Source organism: Myodes glareolus, chromosome 22 (genome assembly GCF_982192425.1).
Source record: "Myodes glareolus chromosome 22, mMyoGla1.1, whole genome shotgun sequence".
In the NCBI taxonomy this organism is placed as follows: Eukaryota; Metazoa; Chordata; class Mammalia; order Rodentia; family Cricetidae; genus Myodes; species Myodes glareolus.
The window spans coordinates 53,639,528-53,656,336 of record NC_142047.1 but is presented as its reverse complement, the minus strand read 5'-3'; the positions used below and the strand labels follow the sequence as shown (position 1 = coordinate 53,656,336).

At 36.6% G+C, this 16,809-nt stretch overlaps 1 pseudogene; it reads left to right on the top strand.

Annotated features, from left to right (window-relative positions):
• Positions 1-6,723: 6,723 nt before the first annotated feature.
• On the top strand, positions 6,724-10,668 carry LOC125410615 (uncharacterized; annotated as a pseudogene).
• Positions 10,669-16,809: the final 6,141 nt, after the last annotated feature.

The following is a 16,809-nucleotide window of genomic DNA, read 5'->3' as shown; positions in this document are numbered from 1 at the left end:
TGAATTTCATAAAAAACATCATGTCAATAGCAAAGGCTTGAAAAAAGAGTTTTCTATTACATGGCAACAATCTAAGGAGACTGTAAAGAAATGCCCTACTTGCTCTTTTTTATAACCAAACACATTGCCTGCAGTGACTAATCCAAAGAGTATTAAAAGGAATGAAATTTGGCAGATGGATGTGTTCCACTTTGCAGAATTTGGCAAATTAAAATATGTACATCACACCATTGACACTTATTCAGGCTTTCAATGGGCAACTGCTTTAAGCTCAGAAAAAGCTGACTCAGTAATCACACATTTATTAGAAGTTATGGTCATTATGGGTATACCTGCACAAATAAAGACAGATAATGGTCCAGCTTATGTATCTAGGAAAATGAAATGGTTTTTTGCTTATTATAATATTAAGCATGTTACAGGTATACCATACAATCCTACAGGTCAAGCAGTCATAGAAAGATCAAATCGAACTATAAAGGATATGTTAAATAACCCGAAAGGGGTGGAAAATGCCCCCAGAAATAGATTACATAATGCCTTATTAACCATGAATTTTCTTAACGCTAGTGAGAAGGGAACAACAGCGACAGAAAGACATTGGATAATGGAAAAGTCTGCTGAACTAAATCAACCTGTTTATATCAAGGATGTGCTGACCTCTCAATGGAAGCCAGGAGATGTGCTATGTTGGGAAAGGGGTTTTGCTCTTGTTTCCACAGGAGAAGAAAAATTGTGGATACCATCAAAATTAATAAAGGTTAGAGCTGAAGAGAAGAAACCTCTTGGAAAGGAGAAATGACAGCATCTACAATGATGATAACTATACAGGGGATAAGAAAAACATAGAATGGGGGCAGGGTTCTGTTCTTATCTCCACAGGAAAACACTCATCTTTGAAAAATTCAAAGGACCCTGGATGTTTGAATACGGACAGATGGAAAAATAACTACCCAATATGGATTATCAAGAAAACTGGATAGGTTCTGTGAGTATGAAGCTCTGGAATATACTAAATCATATTTCTGAATTTATAGAGCTGGTTTTAGAGTTGGACTCTTGGCTCAGTCCCTCTCTAATTCCAAGCCTGTTGTTAGGAGAAAAACCCAGAGTTTCTGGAGTTTCTGTCTTATTTCAAGAGCCATGATATGAGACAGAAAGAAATATGAGTTTAGAAAACATCTTTGCTTTTCTTCATATCTATCATACTTTTCATTGAATATGTCTATCATACCTTTCATTAAATATATGTTTGTATATGTCTATATAATTAATGTTTAAGTTTTCCACAATGAACAATGAGTTTTTTCTGCACTGACATTTGAAGTTTCCAGGAAGAAGATGGGACTCCCATAACAACAACTCCACTCGGTTGATATGACGTCATGATACTGATAGTGCTACTACAAGTCCTGTTACGGGTATCAGCTGCAAAGATGATTCCAACTTGGTTAGCTGAAATGGTGCACATCTTATACAACATTCTGGCCAGACCGCCACAAAATACTCAGAGACTGTTTGCAATATTAAAGGACATTAACCTTGAAATTTAACCATCATTTTACTTTCACAGGCTCCTCCAGAAAGAACCTTACCCCCATGACAGCTGGAAGTAATTCTAGAGGACGATGTCCCCTCTCTCAGCAAAGTTTGTCCTCAGGTTTAGGAACAATATTTAGGGATTGATTATAATTAGTATATGGTTGAGAGTTGGGAAAGGAATTTTATAAGCTCAGAGATCTTTTTGAAAAAAAAGGGATAATTGGATAGATAATAATGGTATTTGTAAGTTATTGTTTATAGATAATTACATCGGCATATATTGAATATTGTACGTATTGTATGTATGCATGCTTCTACCTGTTTAAAACATTTTTTATGTATTGATATATATTGTATTGATATATGTATACCATATTGCAGTGTACATTTCTACCTCTGATTAAGATACTTATATATTGTTTATGTATTGATATTTATTGTTTACATTTGGAGGTCATTGTCCTCATTTATTGCACAGTTGTTTATTCTGTTAGTCTTTAAGTTAGATACATATTAAGAATTGTAGATCAATAATCATCTATGTCTATCATATTTATGTTTAGACTAATCAGGTTCTTTAGATACATAGAGATTATATATAAATAGTCTTCAACCTCTTCGAAGAGCTGTAGAAAAATGGCATTTAATTTAATCTTAGAGTTCTGTGTAGTGAGACACAATCACTCCTGGCTACACCGACCTATTCCCGAGAGATTGTTGAGCACCAAAGACACTCCACTTGGAGCTTGTCTTCTTGACAAAACTGGCCTCTGGGTAAGGAACTGCCCATACCTCAACTATTACAATTGTTGTAATAACTACAACTAAACTAACTAAACTAACTAAACTAATTCAATACACGGTATCCAGAAATGGATAAACAGAACTGTCAAATCTTGCTAAGACAGGGTAAAATGGTTTTGAAAAATCTCTTGTCTGTTAAAAATAATCTGTCAGTTATTCTAGGCCTTAGTCAAAGTTGGTTGCTTCAACGCTGCAAACAGGTCTTTGGTGATTGCCCAGGTAGCCAGTTGTCTCTGTGATTTGTTGCGTTTTGGAAGTTCTTTGATTGCACTTCCTAATTACTCAGGTAACATTATTTCCCTTCTCAGATCTTCTATGGGGTTGAAGACTAGATAAATGTAGCTACTTTCCTCTCATAACTTGGCCAAGTCATTTATTATACAAGACTTTAGCTAGTTAGAATAGGATATTTGTACTTATTGTATATAATTTTGTAGGTTTGTACTTACTGTATATAATTTCGTAGTAGGCTTGGAACTCTCTTTCTTAAACAAAAGGGGGAGGTGCTGCAGGAGTACCTTCTGCTGCTTCAGCCAATAGCTGCTGAAGCACGAGCCCACAGTGTTGCGGGAGCACCTTCCTCTCTGTCAGCCAATAGCCACTGAAGTACCATCCCACTGGGGCATGGTATATTTCTCTTTAAAAGAAGAGCAGCAAGCTTGGCTCGGCCTCTTTGTTCCGGCGTTTGATTCCGGCTCCTGCTCCAGCGACTAGGTTCCCTTCCTGACGGTTTATGGTGTATGCAAGTTTTACCCCCCAAAATAAATACCCCTTTAAAACATAACTGGTGTGGGATTGATTCACCATTAGAGACATCTGCCTGGAGAGTCACCTGAAATTTCTCTGCTTATTTGGTTCATCATCTTCAGCCTAGAGTATCTACAGGTGTAGACATCTTCCCTGGAGAGTTAAAGGCATTAAAGGAGTAAAAGTAATCAATGAGAGAGAAGTTGCAAGCATAGGGCCATTCAAGCCCTTTGAAACTAAAGCTCCATATATCTTAGAGCTAGAGGATTTGATGTTTTTCCTCCTGTGCTTTGGGCTTGCCTTGGGCCTGTCTGTCCTCATTGTATCTCCATTTCTCTCATTCAGAATATGAATGGTGTGCTGTGCAATTGTATGTAGGAAAGATGTAAACTGTTTCCTGAATTTGCAAGGTGTTACTGTCAAGAGATTGTCTCGTGTGTCTGGAGAGACTTTGGACATTTGAATGGTGTAGGGGTTGTTGCAGATTATGAGGATCATTGAAGTGACTAAATGCATTGTCCTCATGGTGACCATTCGTCTATAGTGACCTGGGTCAGTATGTAGTTGATTGAATGTAAAACCTCCAGAAGATGATTTATTTGAAGACATGTCTCTTTGGTGACTTTCTTTCAATTGCTTGTAAAACTTTTATTCGGAAGAGACTCTCTGGATAGTTTTCTTCATTGGGGAAGTGATCTGGGTGTCTATAATTTCAGTTGATTTCCTGTTCTGTGTGTCTACTGTGTTGTAGTTGATACTAATCAGCCAGCTTCCTTCTTGTGCTGTCATGCCTTCACCACCATTAAAGACTCTATCTCTACATCACATAAGATGCTGTAGAAGGAACTACTATTCAGTGTTAAGTCAGTTTGCTACCTTTCTGGTTTTTAATTTTTTGTTTGTTGGTTTGTGAAAACAAGGTTTTTCTTTGTAGCTCTAACTGTCTGGAAAGTAGCTCTGTCCACTCAGCTGGCCCCAGAATGGCCTTAGACTCACTGATCATATTGACTTGGTATCCAAATTGTTGGCCACTTAAAAGTAGGTCAACATTCCTAGCATTTTTTTTATTGCACAATATGCCTACAATGTAGGTTTTTGACCATGTGAAACATATGCTGTTTTACTGACTTCCACTTTACATTGAATTTTAAGGTTATAGTTCGGTTTCCCAGGATGGCATGTATTCAGCACAAATATACTGTCTGTGTTGACCAAGGCTTTCTGTCCCACCCAGTCCTCCAGCCATTAAGTCCCAAACAATCACACAGAGGTCTACATTAGTTATAAACTGATTGACCCATTAGCTCAGGCTTCTTATTTACTAATATTTAAAACTTACATTAGCCCATAATTCTTGCCTGAGTTAGCCACTTGACTTGGTACCTTTTTGGTGAGACAGTCATGTCTTGCTTCCTCTGAGGCTAGGTCAAGACTGCAGAATAAAACTCTGCTTTTCCCAGATTTCTCATTGCTCTGCCTCTACTTCCTGACTGGTTGCCCATCTATACTTCCTACCTGGCTACTGGTCAATCAGCATTTTATCAAAAATAATACAAGTGACAGGATAAAAGACCATTGTCCCACAGCCTGTCTGAGTCTTATGATTCACTGGATTGCACATATATCACCTTCTTCCTGCCTGTTGCTTTTGTTTTGAATTTTTAAATGAAAATGCATCTTTTACCTTTAAGCATATGGGAATGCATAATGTGGGTACCTGGTCCTCACAGTGATCAAAAGATGGTTTCAAAAGATGGTTTCAGAAACCCTAAACTTGGAGTAATAGATAGTTGTGTTCACTGAAGTATAAACTAGTAACTGAGCTTACCTGTATGCAAGACCAGCAAGAACTCTTTACTAATGAAATATGTCTTCTACCCTGTGTTATTTATGACCAACGTTAAATTTGCTAATGTTTTCATCCATCCATTTGTAACTGTTTAAATGCAGTGCCTTTTAGGAAAATCTTATTGATGTTACACTTTTACTTGGGGCAGTTTAGGTTTATAAAAGATGAATACAGAATTCTTGGTAGTAATGTCAGTAAGACCTTCTGAGTTCTTTGTATTTTTTTGTTTGTTTGACTGGTTTTTGCATAGGGGGCAGGGTCTCAATATATGCATTTGACTGTCCTTGAACTAATTGCACAGACTAGGTTGGCATTGAACTCCAAGACAGATATTCCTGACTCTGACTTCTGATTGCAGCATTTAAAGGTGTGAGTCAATATAGCCAGCCTGTCCATTTTCTTTTTGTAGTTAATAATTATTCATACAGTTTTCCTGCTGTGTGCTCTGTATTGTTGATCTGTTTACTTCTCTCTTTATGTTTTTAATAGGCATTTCTCTTGCAAGATGACATCTCATTTACAGGGTACAGAAATGAGAGAGGTGAACCTCTTATTCAGTTTCCTTCCAAAATGACTTGGTGTTTATATTATAATGTCTATATAACAAAGTATGTGTAGGGAGTACTAGAATTATATAATTATATTTTCAAAGAAGTATATATTTACAATGTTGTCACTATCATGCTTTCTGTTATGTACATATTTGGGACACTATAGAATGCAGTGACCTATGATGACGTGCATGTTGACTTCACTTGGGAAGAATGGAAATTGCTGGATCTTTCACAGAGGAATCTCTACAAAGATGTGATGCTGGACACCTACCAGAACCTCACTATCATAGGTAAAACTGAATGTTCCTTCATGTTTTTAAATAAGGAGACAACTGTTCCTCGATTTTTTATGTTCTTCTGTAAGTGATTGAGAAAGGATGAGATAAATCAAACATGGTTGTAAGGTACACTGAGGATAGTAATTTAAATTTTGCACAATTTTCCATAATATACCATACGTTTTCTACTATACTGTAGGATACAATTGGGGAGACCATAATATTGAAGAATATGTTCACAGTTCTAGAAGACATGAAAGGTAATTATGATGTCCAAACTAATGCATATGTGCCTCTGAAGAAATTGCAATGTGTCTTGGAGATTTTACACTAAACAACGGGGTAAATAAACACAGCTTCATATGGATTGATGATTATTAAATTGTCACAAAACCATATACCTCAATTTCAAGTAGGTGAATTGGATTTGCATGGCATTCTTTTAAGAAAGAAGAAACCAAGCCTTAACAGATATCTCCATTTGAATCATAGCTCAACGAGAGCTATTCAGTAGAGCTGTCAATCCTAAAATTTCATAGCACTCATATTGCAAAAGGTATACATGTTGAAGCGGTGGTAAGTGCAGCTCTAAAACCTTCTAGTAAGCAAGCAGTCCATAGTAAACTAGTGTTACTCATAATCTTGCTGTGACTGTGCTGAGTATAGTGAGATGGGCAGTTAGAGTTAAGAACCCAGGGGAAGTTAATGAAGGAACCTTTCTCTCTTAACATGTCTATATCTGAATTTTTCAGTACTTCTGCAAATATGTGAAAAATCTCATATAGAATATATTTTGTAAATGTAACTCTTTAATAAAGCATCTGCCATCACAGGCATCTTCAAAGATGCAAAAGAACCCATAACAAATGGGAACAACATGAATTTAAACCCAGTGATAAAACCCTTAAGATCTGATTCCTCTTTACAATTGGACTAAATTGTAAAATTTATTCATACAAATATAAAAAGTCAATGGTGCATTGAACATGGTAAAACTTTTACATGTCTCAATTATGCTTGCAGACCTGAAAGAAATCATACTGGACAGAAACCTTCTCTATATAATCAATGTGTTAAAGACTTTGCATGTGACAGACATCTTCAAAGGCATGAAAGCACACATACTACAAATAAACCCTATGAATGTAATCATTGTGGTAAAACCTTTACAGTAAAAGGGAATCTTAAAATGCATAAAAGAACACATACTGGAGAGAAACCCTATGAATGCAATCAATGTGGTAAAGCCTTTACACATCACGATTATCAACAAATCCATAAAAGAACACATACTGGAGAGAAACCCTATGAATGTAATCAGTGTGATAAAAGCTTTTCTCATCAAAGTGCTCTTGTAATACATAAAAGAACACATACTGGAGAGAAACCCTATGAATGTAATCAGTGTGGTAAAGCATTTACCCAAAAAGGTACCCTTCAAGAGCATAAAAGAATACACAGTGGAGAGAAACCCTATCAATGTAATCAATGTCACAAAGCCTTTGCATGACACAGACAACTCCTAATACATAAAAGAACACACTGTATAGAAACCCTATGAATGTGATGAATGTGTTAAATTCTTTGCTTGTCACAATGCTCTCCAAATGTGTAAAAGAACACAAACTGGGGAGAAGCCCTATCAATGTAATCTATTTGGTAAAGCCTTTGTACTCTTTGTGCTCTTCAAACACTTAAAAGAAGACATCCTGGAGTGAAACCATATTAATATAATGCATGTGTTAAAACCTCTGCATGACATAGTACTCTTCAAATGCTTATGAAAATATATACTGGTTAGAAACCCTATGAATGTGATCATTGTGGTAATAATTTACTTATTATCGTCCTCTTCAAATGAATAAAAGAACACATACTGGAGAGAAACCTTATAAATGTAATCAGTGTTGTCAAGCTATTGCATTGATAAGCAATCTTCATCAGGAAAAAGTTGTACTGCAGAGAAACCTAAAAATATAGTCAGTGCATCAATGTTTTACACTTTATATGGGAGTGCACCTTTTTCTCACAAAATATCTGTTAAAATCTTTGCTTAATACAGTAGTCTTTGATTGCCTATAAAAATTCTGAGCAGGAAAAAATGAGTAGAAAATGTAAGATCACATGCTACATCACAAAGAGCAACACAACACCAGTAAAACCTAAAGACCCACAACAGTAAGACCTGAACAACCAAATATGGATGAACAAGAAGAAAATGACCTAAAAAAATAACTTCAAGAGAATGTTTGAATTCCTAAAGATGAAATAAGAAATTCCCTTTAAGAAATTGAGGAAAAGACAAAAAATTGGAAGATAGCAGCAAATCACTCAAAGAAAACCAAGAAAAAGATATAAAATCAACATATAAAATCATATCAATCAAACATATAAAAGAAACTATCCATGTCTTGAAAACTGAAATAGAAACAATAAAGAAAACACAAGCCAAAGGACTTATAGAAACAGAAATCAGGAGAAAAGAAATCAGGAACCACAAACGCAAGCATGAACAGCAGAATACAAGAAATGGAGGAGGGAATCTCAAGCGTTGAAGATACAATAGAGGAAATAGACTCATCAGTTAAAGAAAATATTAAATCCAACAAAAGCTTAACCCAAAATATTCAGGAATTATGGGACTCCATGAAAAGACCAAATCTTAGAATAATAAGTATAGAAGAAGTTCAACTCAGAGGCACAGAAAATTTATTTAACAAAATTATAGAAGAAAACTTTCCCTACCTAAAGAAAGATATGCCTATGAAGATACAAGAAGCTTACATTACACCAAATAGACTAGATCCAAAAAAAGTCCTCTCGCTACATAATAATCAAAACACTAAACATACAGAGTAAAGAAAGAATATTAAGAGCTGCAAAGGAAAAAGTTCAAGTAACAGATAAAGATAGACCTACTTCTACCTGACTTCAGAATTACACCTGACTTTTTATTGGAGACAATGAAAGACAGAAGGCCATGGTCAAGCACTATGCAGACATTAAGAGACCACGGATGCCAGCCCAGTCTACTATACCCAGCAAAACTGTCAATCACCATAGAAGGACAAAACAAGATATTTCATGGAACCTTCTCAAAAATTGATGACATAGTTGGTAACAAAACAAACCTCAACAAATACAAAAAATATAACCCAATGTACCTTATCAGATCACCATGGTTTAAAACTAGAAATCAACAGCAATACTAATTCCAGAAAATCCACAAACACATGGAAATTAAATAATGCTCACCTGAATCATCAATAGGGCAAGGAAGAAATAAAGAGGGAAATTAAAGACTTCCTAAAATTCAATGAAAATGCCCACACAACGTACCTGAATTTATGGGACACAATGAAAGCAGTGTTAAGAGGAAAGTTCATTGCACTAAATGCCTACATAAAGAAGCTGGAAAAATCCCACACTAGTGAATTAACAGAACATTTGAAAACTTTAGAACAAAAAGAAGCAAACTCACCTAAGAGAACTAGATGACAGAAAATAATCAAATTGAGAGCTGAAATCAACAAAATAGAAACAAAACAATACAAAGAATCAATGAGACAAAGAGTTGGTTCTTTGGGAAAATCAACAAAATAGAGAAACCTTTATCCAAACTAACCAAAAGGTGGAGAAAGATTAAATTAACAAAATCAGAAATGAAAAGGGGGACATAACAGACGTGGAGGAAAAAGGAGAGCACAGCAGATGTGGAAACTTCACCGGATCCAGAGAAAATGGCTACATTTCTTAGTTGAGAGAAGCAGAGAAGTAACAATTGGGCCCAGAGCTGAGTGGAAATGAACGTCTCTGCCGGGAAACTCCCTAGTGGAGCCGAGCAGAGAAGTGATGGACATCTCCGCTGTGATCCTCGCTGTTGGGAGCTGTGAACCCAACCCCCAGATCCTGAATTTTTTGTAAAGAACTTGTTTTCCCCTGATCTGAGTGCCTATTGCTGCTCTGAGCACAAGACCCTCAGGAGTTCCTGATGGCAGGAGAGTGGTTTCTGGTGCCTTTGGCTGGGATGTGGCTGTCCCTACATAAGCTGCCCCTGGACACAATAAAGTGGGCATTGTGGCGTCAAGGATGACCCGTGTCTCTGTCTGTGAGTCTATGTGTGTTTCAATCTCCAGCCCCTTGCCTGGTTCATGAACTGTATGTTGGCACATAGAGCACAGACGGGCGTTGTGCACCGCCCCTCACTAGTGGAGCAGATTTGAAAAGTGATGGTCAAGTTTTCAGGGAAACTCCCTGAGGGGGTAGAGCAGTGCAGCAATGCACATCTCTGCTGGGAAGTTCTCTTAGCGGAGTGGAGAGGAACCCAGTTCTAATGGCTCTCTCTCAGGACAAAGATTGTCACTTCATACTGGGGAATGTCCCCCATCAGAACACAACTTCCGGTATAGCCTGAGTTCCTGACAGTCAGTATTCCTTTCTCCTCACAGCTTTAGGTACCCAGAATACCTTCCTTTTACAGTTGTGTGTATAGCCTCACTTCTGCCAGCTAGGGTACCTTTTTCTTCAGCACTGCAGTTACTTTGAATATTTTCCCTTCATAGATTCAATTATGGCCTGACTTTTCTATATTCAGGATTCCTTTGCCCTCACAGATGTAGATACCCTTAATATCTCCCTTTCCCAGCTGTAGGTGTTGCCTAACTTACCTAACTAGTACGTAACTAGTGTGCTCAGACTCTTCAATCGATTACACCCAATAGGGCTAGATGTGCTGCTTGGGAGCTGCATGCATTCTAATAGAATTTAAGGGTAAGTAAATAGATAGAATTATACTTTGTAAAAGTCTTTAATCAATTTTAATTTTTGTAATTAAAATTTTTGTAATTTTGTAAATTAAATCTAGTTAAGACTTGAGAATAATTTTTCTACTTGAAATCTGAGCTCATTTTTTAAAATAACCATAAATAAAGGATACATAAATACTTTAAATAAAAATTGTGCTTTCCAACATTACTACTCAGAAAATACCGGTATTAAATCTTTCTGTTGTGCCAAAGCTAATATTTATACTTATTATTTGGTAAATTCTCATGTTATATTTTATTATAATAGTGTATATATAAGGTACATATTTTTGGTGTTTTGGAACTTATTGTCTAATATTCTTGTCATTGAGGAAATACATCTTACATAGTGATAAAATATCTACAGATATTTTACTGCACTCACAATGCAGTCCACAAAATGTCATGAGCAAAAGTGTTAAAGATGCTATCCTTCTTCCATTGTATACCTTTAACTCCCTTGTCGAAAATCAGGTGTTCATAGGTTTGTGGGTTAATATCCAGGTCTTTGATTTGATTCCATTGGTCAATGTCTCTGCCAATACCAAGCTGTTTTCATTACTGTAGCTCTGTAATAGAGTTTGAAGTCAAGGATGGTAATGCCTCCAGAAGTACCTTTATTGTATAGGATTGTTTTGGCTATCCTGTTTTTTTTTTCATATGAAGTTGATTATTGTTCTCTCAAGGTCTGTGAAAATTTTTATTGGGATTTTGATGGGGATTGTGTTGAATTTATAGATTGTCTTTGGTAGAATTGCCATTTTTACTATGTTGATCCTACCAATCCAAGAGCATGGGAGATCTTTCCATTTTCTAGTATCCTCTTCAGTTTCTTTCTACAAAGCCTTAAAGTTCTTGTCAAATAGATCTTTCACTTCCTTGATTAGTGTTACCCCAAGATACTTTATGCTATTTGTGGCTATCATGAAAGGTGAAGTTTCTCTGATTTCCCTCTCTGCTTCTTTATCCTTTCTGTATAGGAGGGCTACTGATTTTTTGAGTGGATTTTGTATCCTGCCACATCACTGAAGGTATTTATCAGCTGTAGAAGTTCTTTGATAGAGTTTTTGGGGTCACTATCATATCATCTGCAAATAACAAATTTTGGTATATAGTACTTATCTTAAAAAAATGTCCATTTCTTTTACATTTTCCCACTTTGTGGCACACAGGCTTTTGTAGTAAGATCTAACGATTCTCTGAATTTCCTCAGTGTCTGTTGTTATGTTCCCCTTTTCATTTCTGATCTTGTTAATTTTGCGTGTTCTCTCTCTGCCTTTTGATTAGTTTGGATAGGGGTTTGTCAATCTTGTTGATTTTCTCAAAGAACCAGCAATTTGTTTCATTGATTCTTTGGATTGTTTTCTGTGTTTCTATTTTGTTGATTTCAGCACTCAGTTTGATTATTTCCTGTCTTCTATTCCTCCTGGGTGAGTCTGCTTCTTTTTTTTCTAGAGCTTTCAGCTGTGTTAAGTCTCTAATGTGAGTTTTCTCCATTTTTTTTGTTTTGTTTTGTTTTGTTTTGTTTTAAATGTGGGCACTTAGTTCTATGAACTTTCCTCATAGTACTGCTTTTATAGTGTCCCATAGGTTTGGGTATGTTGTGTCTTTATTTTCATTGAATTCAAGGAAGACTTTAATTTCTTTCTTATTTTTTTCCCTGACCCAAGTTTGGCGTGCTTTGTCTTGCATGGAATGGGCCTAAAGTTAGACGACTCATGGGTTGTCCATTCCCACAAGTTCTAAGCCACCGATAACCCAGCAGCAGGTTGAAGGTATTTTGACTGGGTTGGTGTTACAGTCCCAACACTGAAAACCTTTCCTGGTTATAGAAATGCGTTCAGACTCCTCATCCCCCATTCCTAGGGGACCTCTCAAGGGTCAATTTTATAGAATCCAAGGTGTATCTAAAGAACTAGTTTTACTGCTTATTTTAGATTTAAAAAGAAAAGTGATTCACTCAACAGAGGCTGCACTAGGTTTATTAATGTCTTCTAAATGTCCCCCAATTCCAGTAGTCTCTCCCTATACTCTCTTCGTCCCTCCCCACAGTCTGCTCTCTCCTGTTCCTGTTTACTCTCACCCCAAGACTATCCAGAAAATCTATTCTATTTCCTCTTTCCAGGAATATCCTTTTGGCCCTCCTTGTTGTTTAGCCTCTCTGGCTCTGTGGATTGTACCATAGATATCCTTTACAGCTAATATGCACTTATAAGAGAGTTCATACCATGTTTGTCTTTTTGTGTCTTGGTTACTTCACTCAGGATGACTGTTTTCTAGTTCTTTCCATTAGTCTGCATGTTTTATCATGTCTTTTAAATAACTGAGTAATACTTCATTGTATCAATGTACCGTATTTTCTTTATCCATTCTTTGATTGAGGGACTTCAAAGTTGTTCACAGTTTCTGTCTATTAGAAATAAAGTTGCTATGAACATAGTTGAGCAGGTGTCCTTTTGGTAGGATGGAGCATAGTTTGGGTATATGCTGAAGAGTATTATAGCAGCATTGTGTGGGTAAATCTAGTACCGATTTTCTGAGGAACTGACATGTTAACTGCCATATCACCCATACATGTTTTTAAAATTATTACCCAAGCAGGACCCAGAGTTATGTAGTTAAAATGATGCTCAGCTCACGCCATTCTGAAGTTTATGAGTTTTTCAGTTACTTGAAATTCTTAGGCCAGTGCTTGCTATCCTGAATGAAATTTTGTTTTGTTTTTGTTTTTTGTTAGCTAGCATAGGCTGGTCAAAAAATCATGGCAGTTTTCCTCCCAGCTTCTGAGTCCTGAGGCTATATGTCATACAGTCCTGTGAATAATTAAATATTAGTGTCAGATCTTATAAGCTAGGTTCACTTCTTCTTGTAGAATTGGAGGATAAAGTGGTTCAACCAATGAGAACTATATAACCAAGGCTGCAGAGAATTAGGGCACTTGTTCATCTACTTTGTGCCTTCACACATTTGTGAGGGTTGATATGGAGGACTTTTTTGTTAATTTTTCAAGACAAAGTTTCTCTGTAGCTTTGGAGCCTATTTTGGAACTAGCTCTTGTAGACCAGGCTGGCCTCAAACTCACAGAGATCCACCTGCCTCTGCCTCCCGAATGCTGGGATTAAAGGCTTGCATCACCACTGCTCGACAATATGGAGGATTTAAAAACAAAATCTCAACAACTGTGGAGTGATGGTAACCAAATTTTCCTGCTTGTCAAGAGTGCAAAATCATACTTAACACCATCTGAGTCACTCTGAAGCATAGTGGTTAGGAGATGGAGGCTAGAGAATGGAATTTTACATAAAGCTGGTTTAATGTAGGTATTCATAATCCAGAACTGTAAAGAGTTTCACAGAATGAAGAACTATCAACTTGGCATCATGTGGAATCTTCATGTTAGAGGAATTATTTGCCAGTACAGGTATTTGTGGAGGCTCAAAATGTGGGCCCATTTTCACTTGCCTGACAGTCAGAGAGTTGGAGGTTGTTCCATGGCTGACAAGCATATTCACATTTCCCAACTCAGTGTGATTGCTTGATTCTTTTAACATTAAAATAACTCATACAAGTAGGTCCATGCCATCAGGACAGGTTGTCAGGACATGTAAATATGCTTCCACTTCTTCTTTTGAAGCTATGAGGTCACCTGGGGATTGGCTGCCTTTGGGATAGGAGGTCTAGGGCAACTTCACTGCCTAAACAACAGCATGCTAATGATTTAATGCCTCAGAGTGTTGGAGTGACTGAGTCTTTGAATTGTCCTCTGTATCCTGTTAGTAAAATCTTCTGTTACATTCTCACCTCCCATTTACATTGGGTATGAAAGCTATAGAAAAATATACATGGGAAATTTCAGTAATCACTGGAATGCCCTCCTGGTGTTATTCCATGGTTTCTTTGCTGTTATTTTTTGCATGTCTCTGTATTCTTTACTTATATTTCTAAAGTTCCATGCCCTTACCCCAGGAAGAAGTTTTTTTCCCCCAAGGCAAGTCCTCCACAGGTATTGTGTATATTTTAAAATTTAAGAACTTCCCTGTCACCTGCCTATATCAATGGATGATATTCTAATTTATATGCATCTTAATTGCCAACTGTGTCAAAGACATCTAGCTAAGGTTTAGCAATTAGCAAGTTTCAAACTGGTGTAAGTAGCTCCACGGACCAGTGGGTATTGTGGACTTGAGAAATCGTAGCCACTGTTCTTTTAGATAAAACTAAGCAGTAAAATCCCCTAACACATGAAGTTGATCTAGGATAGTTTGGTAGTAAACTTGAGTTTCTTCTTGTATGTTTGAAAAAAATCACATAAGACAGTTTATTTACACTGGCTTTAGGTGCCAGAAATTAAGTTTATTTACATGTACTTGTGAGATGTTGAGATGACTCACCTCAACATCTCACAATCATGTTGCTCCAATCATGTTGCCATACAAGCACAATAAGTTTAATCCTGGTAAAACATGGTAGAAAGAAAGAAGTCTTGAAAGTTTTCCATTGTCCAGTACACAAAAGGTATAGCACGTACCTGCATTCACACATCAAAAATGACACACATCACACCTCTCTCTCTCTCTCTCTCTCTCTCTCTCTCTCTCTCTCTCTCTCTCTCTCTCTCTCATACACACACACATATATATGCACACATATCACACACACAAATACACACACATGAAAACACAAATACACAAGACACAAATACAAATAGACATAAAGATGCATGAACATGCGAACACAAATACACAACATCACACATACCCATACACGCACAGCACACATAAAAATACATACACACATAGTCACATAAAGACACATACATACAATACACCCACAAAAAAACTCTCAAAAACAGTATTATTCTTTTGAGAACCCTTAAGAAATGATACGTGTGGTGAATAAATTAACACAGCACTGAAATTTTTATTGAATTTGTTAATCTTCATTTGTATGACATAACACCATGTTCTGACCTAGGCTGTTTGGGTAGCCATAATATAAATATTTGCAAAGTATGATACTCACAATTCTTGGCTATTATGAAGAGAGGATGTGCCCTTACATTGTCCTGAGCATTAGAATGATGTTCAAGGTAGAAGAAAACCAATTACTCATCTGGTTTTTCATGTGGTTTGATGGAACAAGACTCTCTGAACGGTCTCCATGAACCTTAAAAATACTTCATCCAACAAACAGCAGGAAGCAATTTGGAAAAAACAATGCCCAGATTCCCAAAATGATTGTTTTTAAATATTTGTTTTCATTTAAAGTGGAATGTGATATAGAGATGGATACTTTGCCTTGGTATGGATCTTGGTCTATTTACAGTTTTATGGTTAATTGTGTTACACTGTGTATATTTTTCTACTCCTATTTAAGCTTGTGTTTGTGCAACTCATTTAAAAACGTAATGTATAGTTAAGAAATAGAGATTAATAGATAGTCATTTATAATAAAACTTCCAGCTATGTTAGTAAGCTTTTATAGATATATTTCAGTTAGACAGATAATCTTCAGCACTCCAAAGACCTACAGAATATGGCATTTAAAAAGTTTTAAGGACTTATCTCGATTATGAGATACGTCTTCTTCTGGCAACACCAATTACTTCAGAGAGTTGATAGACATTGAAGAAACACCTTAAGGAATTTACCTTCAGTGTGGCAAGGCTAGCCATTTGAGCAAAAAGCTGTGCTTGCTTGTACTGCTTAATGGTATGAGCTGGACATGCAGGACCAACAGAAAAGTGACTGCTGAACATTCCAAAAGATGCGATGGTCCTCCAGGGTTCCTGCTTCACAGAAGAAGCTGCCAGACATTCTGCAAGATACAGAAGAAAGTGACTGACAAACTTCCAATGTAGGCAAAACAGCCTTTAAAATTTCCTGCTTCATGGAAAAGTCTGCTGGATACTATGGGCCTGTAGGCTGAAGATGGATGTTCCAATGTTATAGAAGAACTTTGGGTGACTGTCCAGGCAGCGAGATGTCTCTTATCAATTCTAGGACTTTGGAAGTTGCTTATAATGCACTTCTTGTTTACTTAGGTAATATTACTTGTTTACTTAGGTAATATTATGTCCTTCTGGGGACCTTAAAACATTGAAGACAGAAAGTTATAGTTTTCCTTATTTATGATAAACCTAAAATGTATATGAAACTTTCCAGATACCAAGTAGACTAAATATTATAACTGTAATTCTTGCTTGTTACCTACTTTGTTATATTCAACTT